We start from the raw sequence: 21,510 nt of genomic DNA, 5'->3' as shown, positions 1-21,510 counted from the left end.
ATAATATCTATGGAAAGCACTCACTAGTAACACCTTTAGAGAATTTTAAAATGTCAGGGCCTTCAAAAAATAAAGGTAGTGAGAGGCAGAGTGAGCCTAGCCTAAGGAAGAAGAGATGCTCTCCTCTAAACATATACAGGCATATGGCTTGATGAGAGTTGAAAGAATAGAATAAACACTTGTTTCAGGTTGGGTATGGTTCCTGTGGTGCCATTTGACTCTTGCTGTATACTGTAAACCATATGATCATAATAATTATTTTAGGGCTGGTAATCACAATGTAGTACAACCTAGGGTAAGTGACACACACATTTATAGAACATTTCATTACTATTGGATCTTTTAAAACATGCATTAATGTTTTAGAACAAAGACAAACAAGAAAATGTCAAAGATTTATTGAAAAGCAAAGTTTTAGATTGTGTCTAGAAGTCAGTAGATAAGTCCCCAATCTCCTACACCTTCAGCAAGTACTTTGTAATTGATTTAAGTATAACCATAAAGATCTTTAATTATTAAAATGATGTAAATTACATTCCAAGGAAGAAAAAATCTTAATATTATTTCTAAAATACTGAATTTTTAAATGTTGAAAAAGTATTTGGAGACCAAGACTTTATTGCTATAAAGATAAATTACTAACACCATATTCCGTAAATCTTCCACTACACTGGGGATTTGCTTTCTGTCTTTTTGATGATTTGCTGTGTAATGCTGTTCCTCTAAGCTAAGTGTTTAGATTTAATCCCTATACATTTAATTTTCTTATGTGTAAAGTTACTTGAATTATCAAACTAAAATATACTGACAGTTTCAGAGTGTCAAGCTGTAAAAACTGGCTTGGCCAGTCAATTTGGGAAACCGGAAAACAAATATTATACACATTCAACAAATTACACTGTGAACTAGTCTGCCTATATACGTTTTCAAGTAATATTAAATCACAGGGCAAAACTTCTTTTTCTTTTGCCCTAAACCTTATCTATAGTCCCTCTCTCATAGTGAATATGCAAAAAGATGTAATAATATTCTGAAAATAGATAATAACTACAGCAACAGGTTGTGAATAAAGCAATATAAAGTGGCATCTTAAATAATAACCAATACCTTCACTATATAAGCAGTAAAATTTTCATATAGTTATTTGCCAAATGTCCTTGTTAAAGATGTCACTCTTTACTTATATTTAAAATATTCCCTAGAAATTAAAGAGAAATTACCTTTGAAATATATCATAAGTCCTCAGGGGCTGTGAGTATAAGCTTTGATTTTTATTTCCTGACCCAAGTAAGTGCCCTTTTGTTGTCTGAAAGATGTTTATTTAGATTAAAATCTTAAGGTACTCCAAATATTTTATATGAATCTTTTACTCACTACTGAAATCAAATTAACTATTTCATCAATTAAAGATAAGTAGTATATGACCAAAGTCACAGAAAGCTGCCTGCTATCTTCATTTGTAAATGGAAGAGAAGACTGGCAACTGGTGCCTGAAAATTTTTTTAATACTTTCAGTATAAATTAATTTTAATCAAATATCAAAAAAAACACAAGAGCATTTTTTACTTTATGCAAAGGAATAAAGTTACACTTAAGTTACTGGATAAGAAGCTATTGTGCAAAGACAGTTTATAAGCTTTTGTTTGTAGATCCTGTTAGTCTTGTAAAACTTGCATATTATTGATGTAATACATGCACATGGTTTTAAAAAAACAAATAGTAAAAAACTGCAGTCCTGTTCGCTAGAAGCATTCACTTTTATCTATGTGTCTGTAGTTTTTATATTTATCTCTGTAATTATATATAACATGTCTGTATTTCTTGACTAACTTCAAATTATGTCTACTGACTCCTTGCTATGAAACAGGAAGATTTAGTTCACATATACTGTCTTCAATCTGCTTTCTTCTCTCCTCATTCTAATGGCAATCAATCCTATTTGAGCACCTGATATGTAGTTAGTAAGACTGAGAAACTGCATTTTAAATTTTACTCAACTTTAATGAATTTAAATTGCTAGATGTAGCTAGTGGCTATCATATTAGATGGGCAGTTCTAAATTATTCCTACCTTTAGGAATGTATAAAAGTTTTCTTTATGATCTAGTACTATAATCAATTTTTGTATATGTTCTATAAATGCTTGGAAAGAAGGTATAATCTCTATTTTCAAGATAGGATTCAGTTTATCCATCAAATTTTGCTTATTAATTGGGATATTTAATTGTTCTATAGCCTTAATTTTTTGTTCACTTGATACACTTTGGTCTAAGAGAGATCCATTAAAGTCCACCAGTAAAGTTTTTCTGAATAACTTTCCAGGATCACTTTTACTTTTGAATATTAATGCTCTACTAGTTTTGCAGGTATATTTGGTATTTCTTCATTGTAAATTATAAACTTTACAATCAAAATACCCATTAATGTCTCATTTAATTCCATCTTTTCTCCATATTTACATTTTACAGATAGTTCTTTCAATAAGGTTTTTATTAAAATAATACTTTTATAATCATATCATATGTATTGAAGTCCATCTTCCATTTCTTCATGTTACCTATTAGTTCTCTACTATAAGCTATGTTAAGATGTTACACTTTCTCATCACCAGATTTCAACCAAAAACATGATATTTCTTATGGTCTACCTTTCTGCTGTTAGATATACTTCTATCACTACACTTGTTGATTTTAAATGCTATGGACTTCTAGTTACTACACAGGAAGTAACTAGCATACTTAGCACACTTATTCAAGCTCCCACCTTCTTTCCCCTTTTCCTTCTGAATTGTTAGTTGTTTCATTATTAGGGTATAGAGCAGACTAAGGTCTGCTTAAATATCAGTTTCTCAGTGAAGACCTTTCTGTCCACACAATTAAAAATTATAAATCCCTCTGTCCCCGCCCCAACACTCCAGCCCCCTCCCCTGATTTGTTTTCCTCCATAGTATTAATCACCATCTAACATACATTTAAGTTAAGAGTTTCTCATCTGGTTTCCCCCGGTTGGAATGTAAGCTCCCCAAGGGCAGGCCTTTTTGCATTCTTTGTTCACTGCTGTAACACCAGCAACTAGAACGGTGCCTGGCACTCAGTAGATGTTCACTAGGTACTTGCTGAACAAATAGGATAAAGTCCACTACTAAAAGTATATTCAAAAACTGTTAAAAAGCTTTACTGAGAGAAATTAAAGGCCTAAATGAATACAGAAGTATATTATGTTTATGGTATTGGAGGACTTCCATTACCAGATTTAAAGCTACAGTAATCAAGACTTTGAGGTACTGATGTAAAGATAAGTATAAAGTTCACTATATAAAATAGAGTTCAAAAAAAGACCCACACACATACGATTAATTGATTTTTGACAAAAGTGACAAGGTAATTCAGTGGAGAAAAAGAATAGTCTCTCAACAAATGGTGCTACAACAACTGTATATCTATGTGGAAAAAAAATTTTTTAAGAATCTCAACTCTTTTTCATATCATATATAAAAATCAACTGAAATGAATCATATACTTCAAAGTAGACAAACATTTCTTAGGACACAAAAATATGAAGAATAAAAGAATTAATCAATTGGATTTCATCAAAATTTAAAACTTTGCTCTTCAGATACCATTAAGAAAATATAAAGGGCAGCCATAGATTGGGAGATCAAATTTTCACAATCCTAATATCTGATAAAAGCCTCATATCAGAATATATTTACAAAAACAAAAACAAACCTCTTACATCTCAGTAAATGAGTAAACAACCCAATTTTTTAAATGGGTAAAAGATCTGAGCAGACACTTCACAAGAGAAAATATACGAATGACCAATAAGCACACAAAAACAGGCTCAATATCATGTCATTAGGGAAATGCAAATTAAAACCACAATGATTTAACATTACATACCCACTAGAATGGCAGAAATTCAAAAACGCTGACAATACCAAGTGTTAGCAAGAATGCAGACCAACTGAAAATCTCATGGCTGAAGGGAATGTAAAATGGTAAAACCACTTTAGAAAACGGTTCATCAGTGTCTTATGAAGTTAAACATATAATTACCATACAGCCCAGCAATTCTATTCCTACATATCTGCCCAAGCGAAATGAAAACACATGTCCACAAATGTTTAGCAGTTTTGTTTATAATAGCCAAAAACTGGAAGCAATCCAAAAGTCCAACAACTAATAATTATAAACAAACTATGCCATATCTCATACAATGGAAAAGTATTCAGAAATAAAAAGAGAAAACCACTAACACAGATGAGTATCAAAAGCATTATGCTAAGTGCAAGCTAGACCCCGAAGACCATATACTGTAGTATCCCATTTATATCATATTGTATAAAAGGCGAAATTGTATTAACAGAAAACAGATTGGTGGTTGCCAGGGAGAGAGAACTTTTCAGGTTGACAGGAATTTTCTGTATCTTGATTGTGGTAGTGGTTACAAAAATGTATGTGTCCATCAAAATTCAACACGTATACTTACAATGGATGAGTTTTAACATATATAAATTATACCTCAATAAATCTGATTTTTAGAAAGTATACTAGGTCAAAAACTAAAACCCACCTACCTAAAACCCAAAAGAATACTTAATACAAAATTGCTCAGGAAAATTGAGTATTATGTGAAGCTTCTAAAAACCAGTAAGGAGTTGTCCACATCCAAGTAGGATGAAACAGTTTGCAGTGGGTCAATATTCTTCTTGAGAACTAGAAAAGCTAAATAAATTACAAAAAAACATATTTTTAAAGGCAGCGTATAGCTGTCTTTAAAACATGGGGGACAAGAAGGTCTACCACTCCAGAGAAGGGGGAATCTTTTAAAGTTGTTTAGATGATCTGCAGTTGCTTTCCCTGGGGTTATTTCCAGATTATGGGCTGAGTGTGAAGGCTGAAAACTTGAGATTTGGCCTGTACAAAACGTTGCTGCTGAGGAACCAAGAAACCAGGAGTGCTTTTGGTGTTCACACAAGGCTGGAGTAACAAAAATGGGAAACTGCAGGGACCTCAAGCTCAAGGCCAATCTCTCTCACAGGACATTTGCTTAATTTTAAAACAGTACAGGGTAAGAGGCTAAATAATAATTGAAAAACTTTGAAAAGCAAAGTGAAATTTTCCACTTTGGCTCTGCTAAGGGGATAAAGACCCTTTGAAACGAAATGAAAGGCTTTGAAATGAAAGTCCTGGAAAACCACACCCTACAAATAAAGGAAAGAAGAAGAAGAATACCACCAAACTACTCAAATAGCAACCTAGCCTCTGTATAAATTAAGGTGACTGGCTCCCTAGTCTATCTGCCTAGAAGAAAAGGTAAACACCCTCTGGCAGAACATACTTGATGATGCTTGCTTTATTTTGTTTTTTAATTCACAATGTCTGGCATTCAATCAAAAATTACAAGACATAAACAAAAACAATCAACCAACTTGACCTAATTGATATTTACAGAACACTCCACCCAACAACAACAGAATCCACATTCTTTTCAAGTGCACATGGAGCATTTACTAAGACAGATCATATTCTGGGCCATAAAACAAATCAATAAATTTAAAAGGATCCAAGTCATAAAAGTATATTCTCTCATCACAAGAGAATTAACTTAAAAATAATAGATCTCTGGAAAACCCTCAAATTCTTGGAAACTAAATAATATACTTCTAAATAATCTCGAGGCCACAGAAGACATCAAAAAGTAAATTAAAAAGTACTCTGAGCTGGATGAAAATGAAAAACATATATATATTAAAATTTGTAAGCAATATTTAGAGGGAAATTTGTAGCACACATATAGCGGGGGAAAAGGTCACAGATTAATGACCTCAGCTTCTACCTTAAGAAACTAGAAAAAGAAAACAAACCTAAAGTAAGTTAAAGAAAGGAATTAATAAAGATCAGAGCAGAAATAAGGCAACAAAAAGCAGGAGAACTAGAGGAAATCAGTTAAACCAAAAGCTGATCCTTTGAGAATCTTAATAAAGTTAATAAATCTCAAGCCAGACTGATCAGGGAAAAAAGAGAGAACACACAATTTCCCAATATCAGGAATGACACCAAATCTCTGCAGATTATACAGATATTAGACTCATGATATATTCTATAGCTATTTAAAGGATAATAAGAGAATATTATAAACAACTTTACTAATTCAACAACTTAGATGAAATGGACAAGTTCTTTGAAAAACCTAGCAACATATGAAGTGACAGAACCACACAAACACATGAAAAACAACAGAAAAACAATATACGTAGACCAATGGTTGATGCAGTTACTGAAATTAATAGACAAGCATTTAATCAGTATGTTCAAGAGACTTGAAGTCTATTAAAAATGTATAAAATAGGATCAAATGGATGTTTTAGAACTCAAAGTTTCAATGTAAAATTAAGAACACAATAGATTGGCTTGGAGAAAAAGTAAGATAGTTGTTGGTATACTATAAGATAGGTCATTATAAGATACCCAAACTGAAATATAGAGAGAAAAAAATTTTTAAGAGACATGTGAAACATGATGACAGGGTGTAATAAATGTTTAAATTAAAATCCATAAAGGAGGAGGGGGCAGAAGCAATAATTGAAGACGTAATGACAGAGAATTTTCCAAACTAAAGGCACCAAGCTACAGATTCAAAAAAGCTCTATGAACATAAAGCAAATACAAAGAAAAACACACCTCAACACATCATAGTCAAACTGCTAAAAACCTATGACAGCAAAGAAGGCATTTTGAGAAGTCTTTTGAAAAAAATAAAAGAATTATTAGCAAGACTATAAGCTGACACATTACCTTCAATAAGACTTTAACAGAAAGCCATAAGACAATGAAATAACTACTGACATAGAATTCTATACCCAGTGAAAATATAACTCAAAAAAAGGTGAAATTAAGATGTTTTCAGATAAACAAAAATGGAAAAATTCACTGTCAGTAGGTAGGCTGGTATTAAAATACATACTACTAAAGGAAGCTATTCAGACAGAAGGAAAATGATCCCAGACAGAAACAGAAATGAGGGAAGGAAGAACCCTGGAAAGGGTAAACATGAACAAAAATTGACTGTCCAAAACCATACTATCTTGTGGAGTTTAAAATATGTATAAATAAAATACAGAACAATAACAATGCAAAAAGGTTGGAGTATGAGTTAATGTGTAAGAAGCTGTCATTATTGTGGAATGGTAAAAGTAATAATTTGTATTATCTGTATTATATGTAATTTGTATTGTAAATATGCTTGTTTTAACCTCTAGAATAACCACTAAAGGTATAATGAAAGAATATATAACTAACAAATTAATAGGAGGAAAAACAGGAAAAAAAATTAGATTAACACCAAAAAAAGCAAAATAGGAGGGATAAAAAGGAATGCAAAACAGATGACTCAAAGAAAAGTCAAAGTTGATGGTGGTTACAAACTTGGCTATTATCAGCAAAAATGTAAATGAATTTCAGTTGACCCTTGAACAACACAGGTTTGAATTCCACAGGTCCACCTGTACACAGATTTTTTTCCAATAGTAAATACTGGGTTCCCCAAAAAGTTCGTTCGGTTAATGATTACGTTGTTCAATAAATTTCTTGGTGAAAATGAAATACATCTTCTATTTTTACTTAAAATCAAGCGAACTTTTTGGCCAACCCAATACTTCAGTAATAAACGATCCGTGGTTGGTTGAATTAAAGGATGTGGAACCCTGAATACTGAGGAACTGCATATATGATGAACCATGGAGGGACCCACTATAAGTTATACGTGGATTTTCGACCTTTTCAACCACAAAGAAGGTTACTGCCCCTAACTGCCACAATGCTCAAGGGTCAACTGAAAACAAAGTAAAAGACTAAGACTAGATAAAAATAATGAAAACATTACTTTACAAGTAAAGATATACAGAAAGCATGATGAGAGGAAAAAAGCAGTTTATAAAACTGCATATATTCCACTCGCTATAAAATTATAACATGTACATGTACATACATACACATGCACACCCACACCCATCCCAACTGCCTTAGAAAATGCTGAAAAAAATATTAACAGAGCTTTATCCCTGAGATTTTGGGTGATTTTTTTCATCATAGATTTTCTTCGTAGTTTTTGGTACTTTAACTCTTTCCCAAGGAACAAGACTCATTTTTATAAAAACCACAAAACTATTTTCAAAAGAAAAAAGTCTTAAGTTTTAATAATGATCAGCCCCAACAAAAGTAAGAGACTTAAAGAAAAATATAAGAATGTGATCAAGTCTAAAAAGAAGCTAAACAATGTAAGCCTGTTTCATACAATAAACTACTGGTAAAACAGACACCTTTATAAGTACAGATATTATATCATCATTTCTGATGGAGACAAAAATTACCATGTAAGAGTTGGAAATAGCATTTTCCATTAACTAATGTTTCTCTCATTTCTCTTCTTGCTTCTAATAAAATTTTGTGAAATTTCTATAGAACTACGTAAGTTAAAGTTGTAAAATAAAATTTAAGTTCTAACATATTTCATTTGAATTTGTGGGTTTTTTCCTAAATAACTTCTAATATTGTTTCAACTAAAATTTAAGTTTCGACATAGAAAAAAAGTCACCGCTTTTCCATAGCTTGATTTGGCAAAAGTATCTCAAAGAAATATGCAATACCACGCACCCTGGCAACATCTTCTAATAACTTTTTCATTGTTCTGAGTCACATAAAAAGGTCAAGTACTCCCAAACTCTATATGTAGATACAAAACTCTAAGCAACTTATTGAAACTGGAACTCCCCTCCAAAAAATGATAAGAGCCACGTTTGGTACACACTATGAAAGTAACAAAACAACAGAAATAGTAATAGCTAACACTTACTGAACAATTAACTCTGTGATAAATACTCATTACTCTAATTACTTTGCACATGTTGTTTAATTCTCACATAATATTATGAACTAGTATTATCTTCATTTTACAGATGAGAAATTGAGGTAACATTTGTCCAATCACTAGCAATAAAACCAGGATGTAAATGCCAAGCAGGCTAGCTATAGAGCTGTGCACTCTTCATCCCTATACCATGCTATAAATGTAACTAATTAAGACCTTTAAAGTAGTTTGCTGTCTTTGTTACTAAATTTCAGGTAATAAATAATAAGCTTTATTTAGAATAAAACCAGATATTTTAGTAATCTGATCATGTCACTGAGAATAAATAAATGAAAAAATAAACACCCCCAAATTTCCTATTTTCATGACAAAAAAGAAAAAAGAAAAAAGCAGTCACTATCAAAAGTAATAGTCATACCCTAACACCATACACAAAAATAAACTCAAAATGGATTAAAGACCTAAATGGAAGACCGGATACCATAAGACTCTTAGAGGAAAACATAGGCAGAACACTTTTTTTTTTAACATCTTAATTGGAGTATAATTGCTTTACAATGGTGTGTTAGTTTCTGCTGTATCACAAAGTGAATCAGCTATATGTATACATATATCCCCATATCCCCTCCCTCTTGCATCTCCCTCCCACCCTCCCTATCCCACCCCTCTAGATGGTCACAAAGCACCGAGCTGATCTCCCTGTGCTATGCGGCTGCTTCCCACTAGCTATCTATTTAAAATTTGGTAGTGTATATATGTCCATGCCACTCTCTCACTTTGTCTCAGCTTACCCTTCTCCCTCCCCGTGTCCTCAAGTCCATTCTCTACGTCTGCGTCTTTATTCTTGTCCTGCCCCTAGGTTCTTCAGAACCTTTTTTTTTTTTTTAGATTCCATATATATGTGTTAGCATACGGTATTTGCTTTTCTCTTTATGACTTGATTCACTTTGTATAACAGACTCTAGGTCCATCCACCTCACTACAAATAACTCAATTTCATTTCTTTTTATGGCTGAGTAATACTGCATTGTATATATGTGCCACATCTTCTTTATCCATTCATCTCTCGATGGACCCTTAGGTTGCTTCCATGTCCTGGCTATTGTAAACAGTGCTGCAATGAACATTGTGGTACACGACGCTTTTTGAATTATGGTTTTCTCAGGGTATGTGCCCAGTAGTGGGATTGCTGGGTCATATGGTAGTTCTATTTTAGTTTTTTAAGGAACCTCCATACTGTTGTCCATAGTGGCTATACCAATTTACATTCCCACCAACAGTGCAAGAGGGTTCCCTTTTCTCCACACCCTCTCCAGCATTATTGTTTGTAGATTTTTTTTTTTCTTTTTTTGCGGTACGCGGGCCTCTCACTGTTGTGGCCTGTCCGGTTGCAGAGCAAAGGCTTCAGATGCACAAGCTCAGCAGCCATGGCTCACGGGCCCAGCTGCTCCGCGGCATGTGGGATCTTCCCGGACCGGGGCACAAATCCGTGTCCCCTGCACTGGCAGGCAGATTCTCAACCACTGCACCACCAGGGAAGCCCTAGATTTTTTGATGATGGCCATTCTGACTGGTGTGAGGTGATACCACATTGTAGTTTTGATTTGCATTTCTCTAATGATTAGCGATGTTGAACATCCTTTCATGTGTTTGTTGGCAATCTGTATATATTCTTTGGAGAAATGTCTATTTAGGTCTTCTGCTCATTTTTGGATTGGGTTGTTTTTTTGACATTGAGCTGCATGAGCTGCTTGCATAGTTTGGAGATTAATCCTTTGTCAGTTGCTTCGTTTGCAAATATTTTCTCCCATTGTGAGGGTTGTCTTCTCGTCTCGTTTAGGATTTCCTTTGCTATGCAAAAGCTTTTAAGTTTCATTAGGTCCCATTTGTTTATTTTTGTTTTTATTTCCCTTTCTCTAGGAGGTTTATTTTTGTTTTTATTTCCCTTTCTCTAGGAGGTGAAAAGATCCTTTTCAAAAAAGGATCTTGCTGTGATTTATGTCACAGAGATAGGCAGAACACTCTCTGACATAAATTGCAGCAAGATCTTTTCCAATCCACCTCCTAGAGTAATGAAAGAAAAAAAATAAATAAATAAACAAATGGGACCTAATTAAACTTAAAAGCTTTTGCACAGCAAAGGAAACCATAAACAAAATGAAAAGACAACCCTCCTGCAGCAACAAGACATTAATCTCCAAAATATACAAACAGCTCATACAGCTCAAAAAAACAAACAACCCAATCAAAAAATGGGCAGAAGACCTAAACAGACGTTTTTCCAAAGAAGACACACAGATGGCCAAGAGGCACATGAAAGGATGCTCAACATCACTAATTATTAGAGAAGTGCAAATCAAAACTACAATGAGGTATCACCTCACACCAGTCAGAATGGTCATCATCAAAAAATCTACAAACAGGGCTTCCCTGGTGGCGCAGTGGTTGGGAGTCCGCCTGCCGGTGCAGGGGACGCAGGTTCGTGTCCCGGTCCGGGAAGATCCCACATGCCACCCAGCGGCTGGGCCCGTGAGCCATGACCGCTGAGCCTGCACGTCCGGAGCCTGTGCTCCGCAACAGGAGAGGCCACAACAGTGAGAGGCCCGCGTACTGCAAAGGGAAAAAAATAAAAAATAAAAATAAATCTACAAACAGTAAATGCTGGAGAGGGTGTGGAGAAAAGGGAACCCTCCTACACTGTTGGTGAGCATGTAAATTGGTCCAGCCACTATAGAGAACAGTATGCAGGTTCCTTAAAAAAACTAAAAATAAAGCTACCATATGATACTGCAATCCCACTCCTGGGCATATATCCAGAGAAAATCATAATTTTAAAAGATACATGCACCCCAATGTTCACTGAAGCACTATTTACAATAGCCAGGACATGTAAGCAACCTAAATGTCCATCAACAGATGAGTGGATAAAGAAGATGTGGTATATATACATAATGGAATATCAGCCATAAAAAAGAACGAAATGATGCCATTTACAGCAACATGGATGGACCTAGAGATTGTCATACTGAGTGAAGTAAGTCAAAGAAAGACAAAAATCATATGATATCCCTTATATGTGGAATCTAAAAAATGGTACAAATGAACTGATCTACAAAACAGAAGTAAGAGTTATAGATGTTGGGCTTCCCTGGTGGCGCAGTGGTTGAGAGTCTGCCTGCCGATGCAGGGGACATGGGTTCATGCCCCGGTCCGGAAGGATCCCACATGCCATGGAGCGGCTGGGCCCGTGAGCCATGGCCGCTGAACCTGCGCGTCCGGAGCCTGTGCTCCGCAACGGGAGAGGCCACAACAGTGAGAGGCCCGCGTACCGCAAAAAAAACAAAAACAAAAACAAAAACAAGAGTTATAGATGTAGAAAACAAACTTTTGGTTACCGGGGGGGGGGGGGGGGGGTAGGAAGAGGGATAAACTGGGAGAGTGGGATTGACATATACACACTATTATATATAAAATAGATGACTAATAAGGACCTACTGTAACTCTACTCAATACTCTGCAATGACTTACAAGGGAAAAGAATCTAAAAAAGAGTGTATATATGTGTGTGTATAACTGACTCACTTTGCTGCATAGCAGAAACTAGCACATTATAAATCAACTATACTCAAATAAAAATTTTTAAAAAGTAATAGTCATAGGAACCTGATAAAATATGTAACTTCCAAAAACAGGCAACAGAAGACACCTTAAAACTACTGCATTAAACTTTAAGATCATATCTATTTTCCCCTGAAAATAGTTTAACCTAACAGTTTTTCTCCCTGATTTAAACTACAGGATATAGATACCTAAGGGCTGAATAAAATTTCACAGAAATCCTATACACAGGTAATGTCAATTCTTTGGGTGAAAGTATTCTTTCTTGGTATTCAGACTTTCCTTTTAAGGAAGTTTTTTTGAGCAATCAAACAAACTCTCTGTTCTGTTGTAAAAAATGTTACAGCTTAAATTTTAATTGAGTATGTAAAAACTGCTTCATAGATTCCTACCTTACTTGAAGGCTTATTCAAGAGCACTGCTGTCCAAATCATGTTTGCTCATGAAATGCCAAGTTACTTTAATACAATTCAAAGTTAAACCTACCTTAGAAAGAAAATATACCATTATAAAAATCTTTAAGTCATTATTATGAATCAATATTAGATAATTCAGCATATGCTTCTGGCATATTTTTTCAACAAAAAGCACAAAATTTCTGTTTAATCTCGACATTAATACAAATTCAGTAAAATTCTACTTGAATTCTAATTCTTCTGAAGACTATCCTATTGAAATTTTTTTAAGTATCAACTCTACCAGATGACTAATGCTGTCAGTTCTAAAAGTGACCATTTTTTAAATAATTTTTTAAAGTATTTATTTATTATTTATTTATTTATTAATTATTTCGCTGCTCCATGGAGCATGCGGGATCTTAGTTCCCCAGTGAGGGATCAAACCCACGCCCCCTGCAGTGGAAGCACAGAGTCTTACCCGCTGGACTGCTAGGGGAGTCCCATTGTTTATAATTTTAAAAACTGAAAACTTGCATCCAACAGAAATAGACCAGTAAGTAAATTATTACACAAACATAAATGAGGATATCACATAGCTATTAAAAATAATAATGTTGTAGAAAAATACTGATATAAAAATGTTCAAGGTTCATTGTTAAGTGAATAGAATAGTTTGCACAATAGTGGACGCGTTACGAGACCATTTTGTAAACATCACGTCTATAAGTGTACATGTGATGTCTATAAGTATATGTACACTTATAGACATGTGATGTGGCTAAGCAAAACACAGGGAGAAGATATTTCAGAAGGTTAACAATGGCGTCTCGTGGTGGTGAGAACTCCAGTGGTATTTTCAAAATTTAATTCATACTCTGCATGTTTCCCAAGTTTTCTACATTAGGGATACACTATTTTTATAACTGGGGGGAAAGATTAAGAAAGAAATAAGCTATTTATGTTACAACCATATTTTAATGCAAATGATAAATTCTTAGCAAGTCGTTGGTTTAACCCTCATTGTGGCAACACCCATTTGTGTTTTATTTTTTAAACACAAAATTTTGAACATGAATCAATCTGTATTTTCATTTTCTACTATTTTGGATGGGAATTAAAAATGTACATATCTGATTAAATGTGCCCTCTTTGAAAGAGATGGGAATTTTTGTCTTATTCTTGGATCTTATTAATATAAAAATGAGAAAATATTTCTGAAAAATAAAAGGTAAATCACATTCTAAACAGTATCCTATGAAAGTCAAAAATAATACATAAATATTTATTTTTTACAAGTGATTTTTCTGTAGACTTCTAAGACTTAAAATAATAAGTAGACTTACATCTTTATGAAATACACACCTAAAATAACTAATAACTCAAAGTTGACACTATACTTACGAGGAGTTTAGGTAATTTAACATTTGCATAATCAAATGCATGGAGAAAAACAGCAATCTCTTACCCACCTAATTCACAGGAGTTATACCTAACAGAGCTATAAAAATAAGTAACAAATGGTTGTAAAGCAACCTATAAATATAAATGCCATTATAAAAATCACAGTCAATTAGCAAGAATTAAATTGCTCTGACACTTAAAATGTATTCTGTAATTCATACAATCCATCTAGAATTTTAGACTCAGAAAAGGAGAAAATACAATGTCCACTGGTACAGTGCTTACAAGAAACTACACTTTAAAATTATTTTTTTACTTTATGCATCTGAGAAGAACTGGAAAGAGACACAAACAATAAAAGGTAGTTTTGCTGCGGAACTCTGAGTTTTCACCATATTGTTGTTTGCTTTCAGAGTTTAAAATACGTACAGCAAATAAATATTTTATTTGACATAGCACCAGAAGTAAAAATGTGGGGGAGGGGGGACATTAAATATGTGCTTTGAAGGAAAAACAACTTACTTTTTTTTTTTTTTTTTTTTTTTTGGCGGTACGTGGGCCTCTCACTGTTGTGGCCTCTCCCGTCCAGGAGCACAGGCTCCGGACTCGCGGGCTCAGCGGCCATGGCTCACGGGCCCAGCCGCTCCGCGGCATGTGGGATCTTCCCGGACTGGGGCACGAACCCGCGTCCCCTGCATCGGCAGGCAGACTCTCAACCACTGCGCCACCAGGGAAGCCCCAACAATTTACTTTTAATATTAACACTGCCTGACATATTAGATGGTAGACAATAGTTAACTGGCAGAATTAAATCTCCTATTCTAAAATCCTGAAATCTAAGAGAGGCTGTATTATAATGATCAAATAAAACATCAAATGGTTCTTTCCAGTGGGAGAGAGTAAAAAGCAAGCAAACAAAAATAAACTATCAATTAGTGTTCATAAGTGCCTGCTATGAGGATGCAATTTAACTCCTTACTTCCTTACCCCTTAAGAGCTAAGATTTGAGCTTTATAAGTTTGTTCTATCCTTTCTTAACTATTTAAAACGTTGAGATATCTACTCTCCCTCCAAACTCCATGCCCACAAAAATAAAAAGCTAGAAATAGTCTTACCCTTACAAACCTCATGTATGTTTTTCTTCTGGAATCTATCATTTCCCATCTTGTGTTATAATCATTACATACATGCTCTTTTAACCATACCAGATTTCAAACCCTCTGAGGGCAGGGTCAATTATACTTTATCTTTCTATGTATGTCACATAGCTTAGTAAAGTGTCTTGACTAATACTCAACCTTCTATCACCTAAAAAGAATTAAATCTTGGTAACTATTCGCAGCTTGGTTTAAAAAAACAAAAACAATACAAAAAAACCCACCACCTCTGGAACTATTAGAAGGGCAATGTTCTCTCTGAGTGGAAGTATGCATGCAACTTGTGTGCTGTCAGTAAAGCACAAACCGGACCAAAATGCCTCTTCTCCCCTTTCCGCTTCAAAGGCTGGATTCCATCCAAGGCTGGATTCCATCCAAGTCAATCAATGTCTCTTAGTTAAGGACAAAGCCTGCCTAGGTTCACTTCAGAGGACCAGGAGAGGCTGATGTAATCTAAGGGGCTTTCTAGTGGTCTGCAAGTACAGGAGAATAAAATCAAAGTTTAACCTGTGAGCTACTGACCAGGTCAAAACCCAAAGAAAATGTTAGAATGTGGACCCTAAAGAGTCCTATAAAAGCCATGGAATCCATGTCTTACAGGTGAATTCAATCTACATCACATAAAGCTCACACCAGTTAAGACCTCACTACAAACTCTGTAAATGTACCCCAAACCAACCAGCCCCTCACAAGTGAAAAAATGAGAATGTCCTACAGTGTATACTACACGTTAAACTTTCTCACATACTCCAGGTCATTTCCCTGTCCTGTGGGTTAGTAACAGCCCACAGTAGAGGCAAACTGGCAAAGTAGACGATCAATCAATATAATTCTATTTTCAAGACTGAAAAGTCTATGTTTGTAAATGCACAGAAAAAAAACTGGAAAGTTATATAACAGTGTTAGCAGCAGTTATCTCTAGGGAGAGATGTGACAAAGTGGAAGTGTACAAGGGCGTTTTCTCTTATTATATATACGTTGTATTGTTTTAATTCTTCATGAACATTGATTTACTTCTATAATGTTAAAAACAAAATTTTAAGTAAAATTTTGAAATACGATTCTGTTTTTTCAAAAAGACTGAATAGACCCACATGGAATTCAAACGAAAAATAAATGCCATTTGCAGAAGTTTGGCTACTGGAGACCTACAGATCAAACAGAAATAACACAATTATTCTATCCTACAAAATAAAAAGGAATGCTGGTAACATAACAAAAATGCCCATAGCAACTGTCACTCAACATTCACTACTTTTGATTATACAACATTAGCCACCAGAGGAATTTTGAGTACCCACCCCCCAAAATTACATACTGCTTATAACAATCCATAAGTTGTAAGAAGTTTTTAGTGTTTTGCACCAACAGATCATTGACTTATCGGTTTAATTTTCCATAAGTAGTACTATATACATGTATACAAATATAAATTTACATGTCACTGAGGTTCATGTCTGATTGCCTTGAGAAAACCATTTCCCAATCTGAAAAGCAAACTACCTGGACAATCAATTCTTTTATCATTTTAATGGAGTATTCATATTCTCCAACTATTTGTCATGACAACTTTGGAGTTAAAATAAGTAAAAGTAAAATTTTATACAACTAAGATTCCTGGGGAAGAAAGGAAGGGAGCACAAACTATGCTCTGAAAACAGCATAATCCAGCCATAATGCCAAATGTAAATAACGTCATATATTTTAGCAAAGCAAAATAAGACTAAACATCTTTAAGAGTTAAACTGGTGACCCCAGCTTCTTTCAATTTTAGTTCATTTTCCTAAAAAAAATTAAAAGAAATCATATTGAAGATAGCCAAAATTACCATAAATTAAGAAGGAAAGACAAGCAACAGAAAAAAACACACAGCAAATTATTTTGGAGAGGAGAACTTTGTTTAACCTTAAACCTATAATATAGTCACAAATATTTTAAAATATAAGGACATACAGTGTGCATGTCACTTCCCACTATCCCCTCATCATGCTACTTCTCCCTCTGCCCCATCACTGTCAGTTTTCCACTATCCCTCCAGATTTCTTTGTACGTAGAAAAACAAACACAAATCTGTATTCTTATTCCACGGGTGCCCCCTTAATACACAAAGTAGCACATTATTCACACTGTCCTACATCTTGCTTTTTTTTCGCTTTATAACATATTTTGGAGATCTTTCCATGTCATTACACAGAAAGCTTCCTCATTCTTCACAGCTGAGCATGACTAGTTCTACCACAACTTCCACCTATCTTCTTCAGGCTAACCTTTAATGACATTCTGTTCAGTCAACTACTTAACACCTGAGTTAGTTTCTTCCCCCCCACCCCCGCCCACCAAAGATTATAAAACAGAGAAAGCACCTCATTACCTAAATTTTATCCTTTTTAGAACGTTTATTTTTCAACCGGGTAGAGGGAAAACGTCGCATGATTTTCTCCTCTTATCACTTAAAATGAAGCTACAAATTAGAATGCAGACTTAAGTGAAATTACCTTTTTTTGATTCGGGGGATCAGCATAATAGCCAAATCAACAATTACTGTAAAAGTTTCTTTACTTCTTGGGCTTTTCCTTCACTGTAAAAGAAGACATTGGTTTTTTTCTTTTTTTTTTTTCTTTTTTTTAAGGTTAGAAAGGCTTAAGGTCGTAGAGCGTGGCATTCTGATAGCAAGAAACCGCCACCTGATTCGATCTTTCATTTGCCAGGTCAGAGGACGAGGCTTTTACCTTTCAGGATTCTGATATTACTAACAGGACGACTTCTACACCGGCGAAAACGCACTCAGGAATATAAGCTCTGCGGCGCTACGCGTTGGAAACTACACTCCTGGGGCCAGAGCTCCAGGACTAGCTATAAAGACTCCGGCTTCGCCGGCGGAAAGGCAGCTAGAAAAGCCAGCTGCCGCGGTGACACGGAGCAGGCGGGAGCGGGTGGACGGAAGGAAGGAGGAGCGGCGCCGCGCGGGGCACCCTCGAACCCGCGCAGTCGCTTGAGTCGGACGCGCGGAGCCGCGCGCTCCCCGGGGACCGAGGCCCGGAACCGCGACCACTAACGGAACCAGCCCACGGGCGGCGGTGGCCGCCACACGGACGGCGGACCGCGGCGCGAGGGCCGAGGGCCGGGAGGGCGGGGGTTCCCCGGAGGAGCTGGCCGTCCTGGCGCCCCATTGGGCTCCGCTCCAAACGTGCCCGAGTTGTGACAGGAATAAAGTGGGTCACAAGGCCTAACGGGTCCCCAGCGAAAGCCCTCTCCGCACCCGGTCTCCGGCTTTCCCGGCCGCTCTGCCGCTCGAATCGGCCCCAGCCCAAGAGCGCGCTCCAGCCACCCGGCCCCGCCGTGCACCCCAATCCCGCCCCTGCCCCGCAGGTAACCCCAGCTTTTCCGGAGAGCCCCTCAACCGGGGCGGGCCTCCGCCCCAACTCCCGAGAAAAGACACACTAGGGCGACGGGCAAAACTTGGGCTTCAGCACCCGCCCGCCCCTCCCCTGGCCGCCGCCCCCCGGCCCCGTACACACCGCCCCCCGCTCCCTCCCCTTCCCCGCGCCCTCACCGTGTGGCTTGCGGCGGCTCCGGCTTCTTCCCTCCCCCACCCTGGAGCCTAGCAGCGGTGACTCGGAACAGCTAACCCGGCTGCGCCCGGAAGACGCCGTGGCTCCCAGCTCAGGCAGTACCTGGGGCTGAGCGGCGCCCCCCACCCACCCCCAAACAATTCCCCGCGACTGCCTCCCGCTCCTCCTCCCCCTCCCTTTCCTTCCCCTCCTCCACCAGCACCGGTAGCACGCATGCGCCGCCCAGGCAACCCTACCGGCGGACGTCACGCCCCAGGCCCACCCGGTGGGGCGCCACTCACCGGGAGCGCGCACGCGTCGGCAGCCAGATTTCCTTCGCCCTCTGGGTCTTGGGTGTTTCCTTTTTTAAGCCGGTCGCGGCAAGCTGAGGCTGTGATTGCACTCCTTCTCGGCGCATGCGTCATCAGTGACCCCCGCGGGCTCCGACGGCTGGTGCTCTGCGTTCGCCCCTCCCCTCACTCTCCCTTTCCCCGGCGCGTCTCGGTGCGCATGCGACTTGCCTCGTTAGTCAGCCCTGAGCTGCGGAGGGGTTCCCGGGTGCCGGAGGAGACTCCCGCTCCCTTGGGCCGCGCGTTTGCGCGATCCGCGGCAGCCGCCGGCCGTGCAGGAAAACCGAGATCTCCCTGGCGCTCCTTCCCTGCACCGGTTACTGGAAAGCAGGGGAGGCGGGGCCTGGTCGGCTGAGGGTGCGGCCGAACCCGGGAGTGTTAACTTTGGGTCAGGGCGGCTTTGGTGTTCACCCTGGATTCGAGGAGCGAGGAGGAGAGAAAGGAGAGTTTCTTGTATGCGGGATCCAGAGGCTAAAAAGCAGACCCTCTCTCTCTTGAAAAGCAACTCATTTTGCGAATGCCAGGAAAAAATTTTCGGGTGTTGGCGGGTGAAAGACTTTTTCCCCCTTCCAATGGTATCACTTGCGTTTTGTCTCCTTGGACTGGAAGAGGGGATTTGTGAAGGTGACTGGATCTCCAGACTCTTCCCTTCCCCTCTCCTGCAGGTGCACTGCTTTAGTCGTTCTTATTGGAGGGTGGGCCTGGGGAGACCGGACGTGAATCCTTGGCTGGAGGAGGGAAGCCAAAGAAGGTATGGATGTGCTCCTTTGGAGTTTTTTACCTGATCCTAAAGGCCAGGTGACAGTATAAAGGAAGATGGGAGATGAAGCAGTGGGGATAAACCAGGACCCTAATTTGCACTGCTTCCCATGTTAGAAAAACGTGTGAATATCTCCCCCTTATCTTAGGGGGAAATTACTTCCCTCGATGGTTAAGACACACTTGGTCCACAAGGGAAAGCACATTTCAGTAGTTGAAAATTATTGGAAGAGATCTTTTACTTTCCTAATTCCTAATAGTTTTCATATTTTAATGAATGTCCTTGGGGTTTGAAATATAAGTCATTTTCTTGTTTCAAAAAATAAACAACTGTTGTGACTATAAAATCCTCCCTTCAAAGTAACATTCATCTCAGTAAACATTTCAAATTCTTGCAGTGTACTCAAGAGAAAAGGAACATCAGAATCGAGGAACTTATTCAGATCCCTGATCATTCACCTGAGGATTTTTCTGTCAACAGTGGGAAAGCATGATGGAGTCATCATATGACAGGATTTTAGTAGACATTTTTTTTCCTGCTTAGCAGTCTTTCCCTATTCTGATCATTTCCTTTGGAGAACTATCCTTTCTTCACTCTCAGACCATATGGCTGAGGCAGGACTCCAGAGGAAAACATATTTGAGTTAATCTTCTGCCTTAGGTTAGACTTACTAAGAAGGGTGATCTCTCTTTTCCAATGGATTTAAGTCTGGAAAAATGGAAGCCTGAGGCCATCTTCCCACTCACAGATTCTGAGAAAAAAGGCAACATGGAAGAAAGCAGATTCAGAAATGGAGATTTGGCCTGGAGACATGTGTGATGCCCTGAATCCATTGTGGACTAGATAATTCTGGAAATTTCAGCTAAGTTACTCAATAAATTCTTTCATGTATCTATTGCTTAAACCAATGAGAAGTTTTCTGTCACTTGCGATCATGAGTCCTAACATACTGGTAGCAAGAGATGAGGCAAGATTAATAATACTGATAAGGAAGGTTTCAACTAGACAAGAGGGTTTGAATGCTTTTCCTAGGATGTGGATGTTTATTCTAGAGAAAGTGATATCATATTCTGCATCATCTAGAACCACATATCTTCAAAAATACCTTTGCGGGCTTCCCTGGTGGCGCAGTGGTTGAGAGTCTGCCTGCCGATGCAGGGGACACGGGTTCGTGCCCGGGTCCAGGAGGATCCCACATGCCGCAAAGTGGCTGGGCCCGTGAGCCATGGCCACTGGGCCTGCACGTCCGGAGCCTGTGCTCCACAGTGGAAGAGGCCACAACAGTGAGAGGCCCATGTACCGCAAAAAAAAAAAAAAAAAATACCTTTGCCCTTTTTAATGGTTCCATTGTCCTCTTATTCACTAGGAATGTATCATGTTCATCTTTGACTCCTTCCTCTCTTTA

The 21,510-nt window shown here is 37.8% G+C and overlaps 1 protein-coding gene and 1 long non-coding RNA gene across 21 annotated transcripts in view; one reads left to right on the top strand and one right to left on the bottom strand.

The window, feature by feature from the left end:
• Positions 1-19,437, bottom strand: part of CLOCK (clock circadian regulator) — a 137,145-nt gene extending 117,708 nt beyond the window's left edge. For 9 of the 20 annotated variants that reach the window (XR_007477024.1, XR_007477025.1, XM_033425374.2 and 6 more), the window contains exons 1-2: positions 18,998-19,162; positions 17,940-18,022 (exon numbers count right to left, since the gene is read on the bottom strand). The gene's annotated coding sequence lies outside the window, so the exon portion shown is untranslated. Of the gene's footprint in view, positions 1-17,939; positions 18,023-18,997; positions 19,165-19,297 lie in introns of those variants that run through there. The other 11 variants (XM_033425383.2, XM_033425382.2, XM_033425392.2 and 8 more) reach the window with 5 other exon arrangements.
• On the top strand, positions 19,284-21,009 carry LOC117200811 (uncharacterized). Its single transcript, XR_007477037.1, has 2 exons — positions 19,284-20,096; positions 20,503-21,009. It is a non-coding gene; the product is annotated as an uncharacterized LOC117200811 (long non-coding RNA).
• Positions 21,010-21,510: the final 501 nt, after the last annotated feature.

Source organism: Orcinus orca, chromosome 4 (assembly GCF_937001465.1).
Source record: "Orcinus orca chromosome 4, mOrcOrc1.1, whole genome shotgun sequence".
Lineage (NCBI taxonomy): Eukaryota > Metazoa > Chordata > Mammalia > Artiodactyla > Delphinidae > Orcinus > Orcinus orca.
Note: the sequence above shows the minus strand (reverse complement) of the source record. Positions and strands in the feature narration are given on the sequence as shown.